The sequence below is a fragment of the Echeneis naucrates genome, chromosome 6 (genome assembly GCF_900963305.1).
Source record: "Echeneis naucrates chromosome 6, fEcheNa1.1, whole genome shotgun sequence".
Lineage (NCBI taxonomy): Eukaryota > Metazoa > Chordata > Actinopteri > Carangiformes > Echeneidae > Echeneis > Echeneis naucrates.
The window spans coordinates 790,207-803,771 of NC_042516.1; the positions used below are offsets into that span (position 1 = coordinate 790,207).

At 40.3% G+C, this 13,565-nt stretch overlaps 1 protein-coding gene across 1 annotated transcript in view; it reads right to left on the bottom strand.

Annotated features, from left to right (window-relative positions):
* cdk14 (cyclin dependent kinase 14) overlaps positions 1-13,565 on the bottom strand; it is a 167,653-nt gene that overhangs the window by 127,356 nt on the left and 26,732 nt on the right. The window lies entirely within an intron of this gene.

Consider the following 13,565-nt stretch of genomic DNA (forward strand, 5'->3'; position numbering starts at 1 on the left):
GCTGCCAGCCTATATTCAGAAACTGAGGCTTAATGCTATCTGTCAGGACTTCTGGAACTTTGATGTCACAACAAAACAGTCAACGCCCTCAAAATGTCATAGATGATCACATCACTGAAAGAGAGATGTGAGCAGTCTGCTGCTTCCATCCACATAGGTAGTGTCTACTTATTCAGGTATTACCACCATATCAGCAGGTTATTTTTTTTTTTGGGGGGGGGGGGCAATTACTGTATACATACCGGGTACGGATCTTCATGCCGCCAATACATTTAGCGTCACATCAGACCAATGAAATGACCGAACAGGTCACAGTGGACTAATGAAATTGTTTGAATTAGATTAAATGCACCCACACTAAATTCTTCATGCACACACCCTTATCATGGAAAACACACAAAGCAATGCATATGATGCAACTTTCAAGTTAAAGTCGATCGCTCTGGCGAAAAGGCAAAATCTTTCTGTTTTTCCTGCCATATGCCATTTCCAACACCTGCGGCCTATATATGTACAAAACAGTTTTTTCTCTTTACATTTAGCGGGTGCGGCTTATATTCAGGTGCGCTCTATAGTCCGGAAATTACAGTATATGCCTCGTTAATATGGTGGAGTGTTCCTGCCAGGTATGCAGGAGACCTGGGTTTGAATCCCAGACGAGAAACCCCAGCCAGAAGGCGCCTACTAGTGGTACTCTTGTGCCAGTCCCAAGCCCGGGTAAATGGGAGGGTTAAGTCAGGAAGGGCTTCTGGTGTAAAACTGCAGCCAAATCAGTCATGCACATCGCAGCTGACTTGCTGTGGTGATCCCTGTTGGGATCCCTGTTAAGGAACATACAACCTACACTTCATGGCAAACCTGACGTGTAAGAGGATCACGTCAGATGCATAGCCAGCAAAAAAGAGTTTACATGCTGCACTGGATCCCTGACCCTGCAGCCTATTTCATTCACGTTTCATTAACAGCTCTGATGTAGAAGGAAATCCTCTATTGACTCTGTGCTTCTGTTAAACTGTACAGTGTTAAAAATATTATTTATATATGAATTCATTGATGTGTATGAATAATGCAAATATAATATAATCAGGCTGTAGATTATGAATGACTTCATCCAATCATAAATAATCAATTTATCATATTGGCTGCTGAGTAGGCACTGCATCATGAGCTATTTATTGCTCAGCGATAAACTGTATATATAAAATGTCACTCTGCAGCTTTAATCCAGATGCATCAAGATGATCATTTTATTCACTTTAACTGAAAGTCATGAAGCACCACGCAGAAACATTATAGCAGGAGCAAGTCCAAAGAGAGAATGCAGAAAGTGTCAGCATTAAGTGAGAAAAAACTAAGCTTCTAATTAACTACATACATTTTTCAAAGTCACTGTATTAAGCAGGGCTATACAATGTTATTTATTGAACATCATTAATTGGATCATTAACAATTATACATCCTGTTTTTCCAACTCTTCACATTAAGTGACTTGCTCACATCTGAATTTGTTGATGGCATTTGCTGTTATTGGTAAACTGCTGTCTTAATTTAAATATAGTGCGCTGTTTTTCAGAGCAACATAGGAGTTTGTTCAGGCTGTTATTTCTCTATGGCGGCCCTGAGAGCTCAAAACATGCAACCAGACATCAACAAACAAATTCAGAAATCATCTTTCTGACACCACATGTGCTGAAAATATGCAACACTACACACACCACAAACAAATTTCATTCATTCATCTTCTACTGCTTATCCATTTCCAGATTGTGGGCGGGGGGCGGGGGCTGCTGGAGCCAATCCCTGCTCACATTGGGTGAGGACGGAGTACACCATGGGCAGGTCACCAGTTCATCACAGGGCCAACACACAAAGACAGACAGAGACAAACAACCACTCACACTCACACTCAGACCTACGGACAGTTTAGAGTCACCAATTATTCTAAACATGCACATTTTCGGACCGTGGGAGGAGTACTCGAAGGAAACCCACGCAAACCACAGGGAGAACATGAGAGCATGTAAACTCCGCAGAGGAAGGCCCCAGGCCAGGGAATCCATGACCTTCTTATTGTGAGGCAACAGCACTGATGACGATGCCACCGTGCTGCCTTACAGTGGAAGTCTTTCTTGGTAATATAAAAAGTGATGCATCTTGGACAATGACCACTTTTGTACTTCAATGATTTGTAGCTTTTGAGGTTCAAAGCATTGAACAAGTGTGTTTGTGCATTTGGTTGTGTATTTGCAGCGCATGTGCAAAACATTTGATGAGTATGTTTTTCTGCATTTGTCTGTTTGCATGTGTTGCAGTGTGTTGAAGACTCAAGGCCACAGTATATTTCAAACTGTTGTCATGACGACACAAGAAACATGCAAAAAAGAATGGCTCTGTTCTGATTTCATCTGTATTAAAATATGTGAACAGGGGAGCAGTAAACCGATACAAACTAAACCGTTGTGAATATGCTAATTAGCGTACAACATCATCTGTTAAAGTGGCTTCATCATGGCACACAGTCCAGACACATATTCTATATACTCTATATACTATATAGTATACTATATATATATAATATACTATGTACTTCTATATACTTCTATATACATATTCTAATACTAATTTCAAGAGGGAAGCTTACCTCCCTTTCAAATGATTTCAACGTGCAAAAAGGAAGAGGCAAAAATTTTTGGCCTTTAATTTGATCCCTTACTCTGACTGTTTACATGGTTGGCTCATTGCCTTCCATCACTTTGGAGAAAGTAAGAGAGAAAGGAGAGAAGAAAGATTATTTTTAACTACGTGTTTAACAGAGACCTTAGCCTTCTTTAACCAGAGTGAATTATCTCAAGTGAGTTTTATTTTTTCCCCAAATGTCATGTCTGCTAACAGCCACTAGGTGAAGACAGATGAATGTGTCAATAATGTGAGAGAAATACTTCAAAAGCAACGAGTTTATAGGATAAACTTTTAAATACAAGTGGCTACAGGACTGCAGGACTGTGTTACAGTTACTGTGTGTGAATGTATTTTGAAAACCCCTCTCTAACATGTTTCCTGTATTCATCAAAGAAGGGACGCTGTCTCCCAAATCATTTCACGCGCCGCCACGCTACAAAATAAAAAATATCAGATGGAGGAGACTTTTCCTTTGTTCACGTTCTCACTCAGATTCACTCTCAGCCCTGGTATTCCCGGCTCTCTTTCTCTCTGTCATGGATGACCTTGACTGACAGGATTGTTGCCACAGTAACCATGCTATGCCTATTGTGCTCTGCTAAGGCAGGAAGGTGTGAAATCCACAATAAGAGCACGGGCGGAGGATAAACCTGAGTTGATTTCCAAACCGACATCACAAGAAGAAAGATAGAGAGAAAATTATTTGCATTTTAACAGGATTTAACAGGACAGACATACACACACACCCGGGGAAGCAGGCGGGGTAGAGAATAGTGGGGAAAAGCCCTGTAGGTCATTAATTATTCAGCGTTATACACAAAACACTCTGCCTGTGGTCCAGAAGCAACCACACACACAAAACACTGTGTAAAGGCCACTGGGCTGACTGGAGGATCCATCTGGGAGTAAAAGGTGAGAAAAAGAGCAGCAAATGAGATTGGAAGTGAGACAGGGACAAACAGAGCAGAGTCTAAAGCAGAAGAAGAAAAGTATTCATTGCATTTGTATTTTTCTGGTGCAGTTCTCAACAAAAATAATACATTTGTCTCACTGTAAATTGCCAATAGCTCATAATTCAAGTAAGGAGCACTCCCAAATACAACTGGGAAACATTATATGGGCAAAGTGCAAGGAAATCTGAATTTACATTGGTTTGTTCTGGTCCGCTTACTTCAACCCATTTATCCATTCCGTGCGATTGAATCCAAGTGTTAACTCCTCGTAACATCTGCCATTATTAAGTCTATTTCCACTGAGCTCCACTGCAGCAGGTATGTTGTTATGAGGACAGAAGGAAAACTGTGCTTTCCACTCTATCGGCCTGAAACAGGAAGATCTGAGTTGAGCAACACATTCTTACCTTCTCAGTTCTACTTAAAAAGCCATGCCAGTGATTATAACCATAATTCTTGGTGGGTGTGTTGCAACAAGCTTGTAATTGTCCAACCTGACAGAGCTTGGGAGGCTCTGCAGTGAAGAACAGCAGAAAATCTTCCAAACTGATTTAAGCATGCTGGTCAACTGCAACTGGTGTTATCCACCTGTAATACTGGACCAAAGGCCATCACTTTCTTCACATTGCTTTTACAACTGTCAGCTTTTAATGTGGGAAAAGCAAAATTCAATAGTCAATGTGACTCCTCCATCTCAGATTCTGGCTTTAACCTTTTTCAGGAATCACAGTGGTCGTATGCAGCAGTGTTTCTCTCTCAACTGCAGACCTACAACCGCCTTATAATAGCATTCACTTAGCTGAGTCATATGATCATTCAGACATAACCTCAAAAACCTGTTGAATGTCTCTGACCTGGATATCATACCTGGATAACCCCCATCGGAGCAAGTGAGTCCACCTATGGGTCTGAACACATGACACATAGAGTTTAACACAAACTCTTCCTTGTTTTTAGAAGTGGATTTGGATACACTTAACATAAAATGTCTATAAAAATGTGGCCAAACAAAGCATATTTATGTGTCTCTGGACATAAGGAAATTTAATCTAAATAATTTCAGTACAGTAGCTTGAATTTGTTTTTGTTTTTTTTTGTTTTTTTTTTCATGATTCATTGTTGTGCTACTATATTGAATGTAGCAACATTCATCAAATGTAGCTATGGAATAAGTGAAAACCCTGTATAGGCATGCAGAGGCTTTAAAACAGTATGTGAGCACATTTCTTTTAGGTCACAGTTTGTAAGAGAAGTGAAAAGAAGCAAACAAATACAAGAGCAAACCTTCACGATCTCACCAGCTACAGATAAACATGTTGTCTAGACTTGTCTGCCACTCTTTAAGTTAACTTGTATTCACCACTGTCACCTCACACACATCACTGCTAATCTTACTATGAAAAGAGATAGCAGTAAATTCACTCATATTCTATAAATGCATTTTATTTTTTTATTATTTTATTTTTATTTATTTATTTATTTATTTATTTATTTATTCCCAATTTCACCCAGAGAATGAATATAATAATGCAATCTCACTTTAGTAAATCATGTATAAAGTACCATAGGTTCTATATGACTGTAGGACACTTGGAATTATTTTACTCCAGGTATCATCAGGTTGAAAAGAAATGAAATGATTGAGTAGCAATTCAATGCTCACACCTACAGCAGGAATCTCCTCGCGACATGGTCAGGAGAAGCTGGCTGTCATTACACCAGTTAAACCTGGACAGGACTGAAAGTCAGGGTCCACCTTGGGATGCCATTAAAATGAGCAGTGTTTTCACTGATGCTGCTGAAATTGGCTGAACTCTCTGGGTTGTGAGGCACATTTCATCAGACTCTTTCAGAATGTGCAACTGAAGTTGCAGAGAATATGTAGGAGTGTGTTTGGGCCTGCAGACAACCTTGACTCCTCCTTGCTAATCTAAGAGTAAGTCCAGAGACAAAAAGCAACCACCTACCTCTCGAAAAAATGTGCCTATGGATTGACAAGGACAAAAGCGAATAATGCCGCAGAAGCACCATATCCACTTCACGCCGTCCATGACAGAGAACTGACTGACCTAGAGAAGCTGGAGTGCACAGCTGCTGTTCTTAGTACTCCAGCTGTTTATATGGGTTTCTGTGTCTGTGTGTGTTTATGTGTGTGCGGAAAAATGTTCAGTGATATTCAACCCCTGTTTGGCCTAAATTCCTCTTGAATTCAGATCACACATCTGCGCACTGTGCTTTCAACCAACTGCCTGTATCTGGATTTAAGATCCTGCTGATGCCCATGGCCTCTCCTCTTCACACTGCCCCTCTGTCACTCTGTCATTGTTATTCTGCAGTGGGCTGCAAATTGCCTGCCAATCCTGGGACCGTGCAGATCGATGGCAAAAAAGAATAAAAGTCACACACACAAACAGCAAACTAGAAATAAAATAATTTGAAAACATTTTGTGTCATGAGTTCAGTGTACAATTCCTTTAAGCCTTATAAAACAACAGGTCAGCCTGAGGGGACAAGCCACCAGACAATTACCTCTTCATAGCTCATGGCCAAACAGCTCATCAGTCTGCTGTTTGTTTGCTATAAGGGATAAACTGCTGCTTTGTGCCGCTGACAAGCATCCAAATGCAAATCGGAGGGATGATACAACACAGGCGCATAAAACTGACGGGCCCGCTGAAGAATTTAAAGAAGCACCATAATCCCCATTCATTATTAAGCACACCGCTCAAGGCGCTCAGATTAGCTCTCACATTTTACTGTAACAAACCTGCACAAAGTGACAAAGAGGGAATGCGTATAGCACTGTACAGGATGACATCTAAAGCTGGATTGACCTTGGCTTGAAGCTCTGCTTCACGTAGCTGTGCAGCTCTTTAGGTATAAGTAACAGGGAGCACTTAGCGCTGTTTGAGGACTGCCCCAGATGAGGCCAATGTTAAATCTCAGAATTTGTTTTCTTTGCGTGAGTGTGGGCTGTGGATGATGACAAATTGACAGACACGTAGACAGGATTTGGGTTCATGTTGACCAGCAGATGGCAACAAGTCTCCTCAAGGATTCTATAGCGGCCTCAAGGACCTAGAACAGACTGAGACATCATTACTGTGAAGTTCAAGACTGGGGTGAAACCATAACAAGGCTCAAGGGTCAAGATTGATTTAGTACTCAGATCAGTAAGCCTAAAAAAAAAAAATACATATATATATATAGAAAATGCGTTGCTTATTTCAGTGGTCATCGATAGTGCAGCAGCATGTGGTTTTTGTCTTTGGATGGTGGGAGGAAACCCATGGGAGCACAGGAAGGACCCAGACCGGGAACTGAACCTGCAACCTTCTTATTGTGGGACAACAGCGCTAACCACTATGCCTGTTTCTGATCTCAGACTGAGGAGAGGTTGGTCTGAATTTGTGGACAATAAAAAAATTGGAAAGACAGTTAATATGGTTTACATAAGGAAAAAGGAAAGATCAAATTTCTGTTCTTTGTTTGTTCATGTTTTCTAAGCTAAGCCTCCACTGCATGACATTTATAATTAGCTGAGGTTGAATTGAGGTAAGAGGGTTGCTGCTGATTTGCACACCCTTGCTGCTAACTTAACCTTTTAAAGTGTTCTTTTTCTCTTCGACAGTGAGGCAATCATTGTCGTAGTCATGGGTACTGCACGTGGTCAGGCTCACCTTGATATCACCTTGCACTGATGCACAAGTGGGAAACAAGCAAGGTACTGTAGAAAGTGGGGAAGAAGACATCATTAGGTTTTTTTGTAACATGTCTTAAAAAAACTAGTTTATGACCATTCGACCAATCCACATTCAGCCTGCAAAGAAGTCTCTGCACTAAATAAATCTGAATTTCTGTTTAATGAAATGGGTCATTAGCTCCATCCCTGCTCACAATAGTCGCACCAGTCACAGTATATCAGCCGACTTTATGTATAACACAGTCATCCATTCAGTATAATGCAAGTATGGCTAACAACAGTCTCATGATCCTATACAAAACATTTTTGTTCTCTGACATTTGGGAGGAGGCAAATACACCAGAGGTGACGTTATTGCTGACCCCACCCTGCAAGAGCTCAGAAAAACTTTCAGCAGCTACACATTTTAGTTGAACAGCAACCAATCACACCTCAACGAGCAGCTCTGAGATGTTCTCCTGTCATCACAGCAGGATGCCTGAGTGAGCCATGACACTTCTTTGTGTGTTATTGAGAGCCATAGTTAGAGGTAACTTGTTTCCAAATTTTGCATCTCCCACTTATCAACCCCCACACAAATATAAGACTGCACAAATAGGTCATCTGTTATAAGTATTAATAATGTTAGCTAACATGAAAAGGGGAGTGGATGTCATGGTGATGATGTTAAATCAGGTTGTGTATCCATTTGGGGTGAATGTAGGACAGATGTACTGTCTTTGCATACTAAATGTAAAATGAACTTGATCTTAGGTTTTAGATAAGGAAGAGCCATGTTTGGACTGTTCGGCCGGTCCTGTAGCATTGTGTAACCATGGTAATTAGCACTGGGACCTGAATAGTTCCTGATTAATAGCTGTTTCCTCACTCAGGAGCTGTATTCTTCTGAGGCTGCAGTTTTGGACCTAATATGCCACAGTTGGTGTGACTAGCCTGTCACATTTCAAAGGTTCTTTCAAATATAACAAACAAATATGTTCTCTTTTTCCTGCGAAACCCAAGCACCACAGGACAGATCCTTTACTGTCACACCTATCCTAAGATTGATTGAGCATCAGTCATGAAAATATTGCTGCAGCAACAAGCAGCAGATTACATGTTTAAATGTAATGTAATGGGTTTCAGCTAACGGTACACCTGTTAAAACCAAGGATCTTAAAAGATTAGTTGTTTTGTTTTTTTATTTGTGTTGCAGCCTCAGCTACAGCAGTAAATGCACTCACCGCTGGTGACACAAAGGAATCCTGCACAGACCAGGCTGGTCTGCACCCCAAATGGGACACAGCTCATGTGCCAGTAAGATATGAGTGTGTTAAACAAGCTTTCTAAAAATCTTAAAAATCCCCAAATCTTTACTAAACTTTAGGTTTAACATACATGAGCTTCACTTCTCCACCACGTAGCTATTTGGTTTTATTATTTATACACCACCAACCAAATGTCAGCAGATGGAACTTATTCTCTGATTCTCATGACAGATTTTACCCACGTGTTGTGGCTTGATGGTGAGGGCTCATTCCAGGCTACCCCTGGGCCCTGACCCGGCAATGAGCTGAACATCTAGGACCAGCTGCGGGAACACAGGCCCTTATTGGTCATGTTACAGCTGAGTGGAGACACATTGAGATATTTCAGTGAGAAATCTAGCTTTGGTTGGTACGCAACAGACATACGTTGATAACCAATGACATATTGAGTGTTCAGTGTTTACTTTTCTAAGATGAGGCATCCTGAAGGCAGAATTTACTTCTTTAAAAGAACGTTGGGGAAAATCATTCCCCCCCAATATCTTCTCCTGTCCAACATGGAGCTGCTGTAAAACAGAAATGCTCTACAGTGATGGCACAGGAACTAAGTTTCAAATAACAGGGGCGTTTATTAGGAAAAAAGTTGTCATTCAATTCATTAAGTATTTTGGAGTAAAACTCAAACTAAATCAGAATCAGCTGCCAAAATGGACCCTGGAGTTTATGTCACCATGAGAAGTCCCACAGGCTTATGTGGAGCATCTTTGCTGCCTGGGAACACACATTTCCAGCATTTGGTACATGTGCTGGAATCAAAAATAAATGTTGGGAACCCATCTTTTGAAAACCATGTTGAAGCAAACCAAAGATTTACTGGCCCCCAGATTACCTGGACATAACAATGTGGAAAAATGTCAAATTTTATTTCTTGGGCCAAATAATTGAAGAATGACACCATTATTTTTCTTATTCCTGGGACAGGAGAGGAATCAAAAGACAGTTCAGCTTTGATTGGGATTGTGCTATAAATGTGAAGCCCTGCATTTTAAAAAGCTGTCCATTTGAGAGCGAAGCCATGAATCCTCAGGCTTTGGTAGTGCTAAACTGTTGAATGACAAAGTGGTTTATCTGGAGCCTGATAAGGGAAGGTTGCAGCCTCCTGCAGATAGCAACCCAGCCACTGAGGATGAAAGACTTCCTTTGTTGCCATCCCAGATTCAGTGAGGGAGCCTGTCAACAAAGCAGCTTTTGCTAGCTTTGGCAGCAGGAGGAAGAAAAAGTGATTGTCATACAGCTGCCTCACACTTCTGTGGGCTTATTGTGGTTTTGCGTGACATGCAGACATTGATTTCATTAAGCACATGAGAAGTATTTAACTAGGACAGTTGAGCGCTGATGATGTATCTGTAGACCCCAGAACACCTGTTAATACTGATATTATCTGCCTAATTATCCTTCCAACATGAGACCATAACAGATATATCTGTTGTCCTGTCACCTTTGTGTTTTATTTTTTCCCTCAAATAAAATCATATATGACCTTACTGCACCCTCACCATAACTTAATTTTGCTTGAGTAACAGTAAACATTTCAACTCTATATTTTCTCTTTTAGTGGCTGAAGTCTGCAGTCCATTAAGCCTGGAAATGAATTGTTTGCTACAACTAGGGATGGAAAACATTTTGATGTAAAGAGATGCAGAGTCTCTCTTACATTTTATGTTTTATTAGCATTATTAGAAAGTATGTGGAAAATGTGAAATTTTGGAGGGAGATCAAGGCCCTCTCTATTTTTATTTTTTGTTTAGTTTCATTCCACCACAGTAATTCAGCTTTTATTGTATAGTGCCAAATCGCAATGTGCATCATCTCAAGGCTGTGTATCTACAGGCAAAATGTAGACCTGACTGTGTTGTAAAGAGAAACTCAACAATCACCACAAAGAGCACATGAATGAATGTTCAACAGAAGTAGAGCCAGGGAGTGCACAGGTTTGTATTAACTGGTTGGGTTGGCATTGGCTTCACTTTACAACCCCATGGTCAGTTTTTAGAAACAGAATAACGACTGTATTAATTACTACATATAAAGTTGAATAAGGGCAGCACGGCAGCATAGTGGTTAGCGCTGTCGGCCCACAATAAGAAGGCCACAGGTTTGAGTCCCGGTCTGGGGCCTTTCTATGCAGAGTTTACATGTTCTCCCTGTGTCTGTGTGGGTTTCCTCCAGGTACTCCGGTTTCCTCCCACTGTCCAACATGCATGTTTAGGTTAACTGGTGACTCTAAATTGTCTGTAGGTCTGAGTATGAGTGGTTGTTGATCTCTGTCTGTCTCTTTGTGTTGGCTCTGCGATGGACTGGCGACCTGTCCAGGGTGAACCCTGGGTGGATGGAAACAACTCCCTAAAAGTGAAGCCAGCGCTCTGGTGGTTGGTGAAAGTAAAGGTCATAAACTCCTCCCTGTCCATTCAACACATGGTTGAATAATAAATCAAAGTACATGTTGTTTCTCTCAGAAGTGGTTTCTGCCAGTTTGATTGCGTCGAGTTGGAATAAAGTAGGGACATTAATAGCATGTCCCTGTCTGTGTGTGTGTGACATGACATAGTTAATGTGATCTTGAAGCCTCCCTGCCACAAATGGTTGTTGAGCAATTAGCAATTAGCGGTTAGCAGATATCAGAAAACAATGACTTGTTGAGTATGGGCTCATTCATGCTATTAGTCAAATGGGTTAGGGTTAGGCTCTAGTGCCAGCTACTAACTGGGGCATCACAATACTTACTCAGTGTAAACAATACACAAAATATTTAGTCAACGCCCCCCCAAAACTGTGACAGTTAAGTAAATGGATTTTCTCACCCTATTAAAGTGCCACACTGTATAAAGACACAATTATAAATCACTTTCTCAGTCATGTTTATGACTTACTAATGTTGCAGCTCTGCTTTAAAATCAATGATCAATTATTCATTTAGCTCAAAGTGCACAGTGGTATGCCTATGTGCAACCTGGTACACATATATCATGTTTGATTTAATGAGCTGCTTAATTAGCAGTCCATTCATTCAGTATTCTACAGTGATGTCTGCTTGTGTGGTTTTGCTGATTGAATATTCAGACTTTGACTTTTTCCCTCTTGTGCTTTTGGCAAATTTCTGTAGTGCAGCGTCCCAGAGCCATCAACACATTTCACCCGTGTTTATGCTTGTTGCTTTTGATTCAAATGAGGTTTGAATGAGGCGACAGAGTGTGTTGCCACCATCATTCAAGGGTGATTAGATGCTTTAATATAGGCACCAGCTGCTGCACAACATTTAATCACCAGTCTCGACACCAGAGCTGAGTGCCTGCAGCTCTGTGCAACTACCTGCCACCTATGAGGTCTCTCTGGTCTGTCTGCTACTCACTCTCACGTTCAACTCTGTACTTTCTGACTTCATAAGAACCCCATATACTTTTTTGGGTGACAGTATAGTCTTAAATACGTGGGACTATTAATAACACCTTCCTCAATAATTTCACGATACATAAACTTACAACAGAGGTTAATTAATAATCATCTAGAAAGTTGGCATTTTCCATCGCGCAATTTATCAAATATGATCTGTGTGACAGTTTTTTGCAAGAACAGTATAATTGGATGTAAAAGCTAAGACCAATAACTCAGCTGTCTCATTAATATAATAAACTGTAAAACACAGAAGATAAGGAAAATTTAAATTAAATATGGCAGCCAAAAGATTAACTGTGATTAGATTTTGTTGGTCAAAAGGTCAAAGGACTCTGTGACCTTACCAAAGTCAAAAAACAGCAATTATGGCACAGTTTTCTTAATTGTCTACTAAGATAAAATGAAATGAAGGACAAAGGCAGGACAGTGTACCCACACTTCTGTGGGACTTTGGTTTAGAATGACCCGATGGACTAACTGCTGATTGGCAGACAAGCAGATCGTTTCTATTCCTTGTGCCAGTTAAAAGTTAAGCACCAAAACACTTTCATTAAAGGTAGACCTATACTGAGAACGTTAGTCGCCACATTAATCATCATTAGATTTCACTGTGTGTACAATTATTCGGCAAGTGAGTATTTTGACCATATCACAATTTTTATGCATATTTTCCAACTCCAAGCTGTATAAACTTGAATGCTTATTGGATTTGAGCACATCAGGTGATGTGATGTGTAATGAGGACAGTTGTGGCCGAAGGAGAACAACACGCTATGTCAAAGTGTGCATAAGTATTAAGCAGATTCATTTTCTCAGGCAAAATGGGATAAAAATTAGATTTGACTGACTCTGAAAAGTCAAAAGTTGGAAAAACAATCTATCAGAGGGATGCAGCACACTTTAAATTGCAAAGCTATTTGGTTGTGATCACAGAACAAACGTTTTGTTGCAAAAGTCAACTGGCAACAAGATGAGCTGAGTTGATTTGAAGATAGACTTAAAATCAGAACCCAGAACTACTGAGTTTTTAGAGGACAATTTCTTCAAGCAGTGGTACAGCAAAAAAAAGTCTGCAAGATTTTTATGCAGGACAATGCTCCATCACATGCACCAAAGTACTCCACTGCACGGCTTGCCAGTAAAGGCCTTAAAGATGACAATGAAAATGACATGCTGCACTTCCTTACCTGAATTAAACCCTATTGGGAACTTGTGGGCCCTTCTAAAATGGTAGATTTACCATGAAGGAAAACAGTACAACTTTCTGAACAGCGTTTGGGAGAATGCCATGAATGGAAGGCTTATCACAGAATTTTTTTTTTTTTTTTTTTTTTTTTTGGGGGGGGGGGTGCTGTTATTTGTACATTTTCAGGTGTTTGGCCATTATTTTTACTTTAATAAATGAAAATACACAGGTGACATGAGAAATTTTGTTTTTCAAATTTTAGTCGCCTAATAATTCTGCACACTAATAGAGATATTCTCTTAAATACAAAACCTGACTTTTACTAACTTAAATATTCAGGTTTG